We start from the raw sequence: 1,485 nt of genomic DNA on the forward strand, positions 1-1,485 counted from the left end.
TATTGGTATGAACAAAACAGCAGGATTTTGTAGCAAATATGGTCGAAACGAATTTTTTCTACCATTTCTACCATGGACCTGCCTAGTCAAACCTGAAGACAACATCCAGTTTGAGACTCTGCTATCAAAGCTCAAATTAAAAGACATCAGTTAAGTCCTCCAATTAGGAAGACTGAGATGGCTTGGTCACGTTGAGCGCAGCTCAAGCTGGATCTCACAGGTCAGATGTGTCAACATAGCAGCACAGCGGGATCAAGGTAGATCAAAACTTTCTTGGGAAGAACTTGTAAAACGTGACCTTGTAGCCCTGAACATGGACTCTGCCAACCCAATAAATCGCGAGGTGTGGAGGGGAAGGCTTCGTTCTCGACAGACAGACAGGCCACACCCTCGACATGAGGATTAATTCATGGCCTGTATAATCAAAATTGGTTGATGATGATTTACTTCGAAACAACACTAAATAAAGTGAGTCCTGCACTAAAACGCAATTTGATTTGAATAATTCCAGACAGTAAATCTGTCATTTTTGTATTGATTCAACGTTTGCATACGATGAGATGTTGTTTGGAATGTTTAACTCTGACTGAAGGTGGTCACAAAGATTGGCTTCCTTGCCTTCCCGTCCACTTCATCTAAATCTTCAATCACCGGGCGTAAGCCTGGACACGGCAAACAAAAAAACCTTGACCATACAAAGAAAAAAGAGATTAGCCCATGGCGCATAGGATCGTGGAATTGAATAGACCGAATTTCGAAACACGATACTTGCTTACTTGTGCCGCAATCCAAAAACCTTCTTTCCGCTGATAGTTTGCATTAAAAAGGTGACGTCTGATGTGTGCACCGTGGATCTAGTGTGGCTACGTTTGCCTTGACTTGCAGTGGCATGACGCATGAGCACTAGCGTACGCAGGGGGGGGCCATTGGGCCATGGGCCCCCCCCCCCCCCTTAAAAATGTTTTAGTAGTTAACGACGTAGATTAAGGCATTTAATATGTTTTGGATTGCACTGTCAGAGCAATTAACAATGTTGTTCTATAGACTAAGCTAATACGAAATACATAGCCCAATCCACCAACCCCACCCCAGGTATGCGAATGTAGCGTAGTGTTCTGTAAGCCTATTATAGTGAGAAAAAAATGGATAAAGTCTAAACTAAAACCATACTGGGATATCATGAAGATGTCTGGGATATCAATGGCCAGTGGCGTAGCCAGGGGGGTTTGGGGGTTACAACCCCCCTTTTGGCACGCGTGTGACATCACGATATTGAAAATCATGCCTTCAGTCTCTTTATGCTTGGGAATGATGCTTTCAGTCTAAAAAAAACTTGTCTAATTTTAAACAAAACTGCATTAAAAGAGCGAGTTTTGCCAATACCAAACATCTCAGCCAGGAATTAGCAACAAGAAAACATAGAGACTTAGCTTTATTTCCGAAAAATGCAGAAGAAAACATGATCTTATCCTTTTGCTATGCCAC

Source organism: Aplidium turbinatum, chromosome 18, assembly GCF_918807975.1.
Source record: "Aplidium turbinatum chromosome 18, kaAplTurb1.1, whole genome shotgun sequence".
NCBI classification, from domain to species: Eukaryota; Metazoa; Chordata; class Ascidiacea; order Aplousobranchia; family Polyclinidae; genus Aplidium; species Aplidium turbinatum.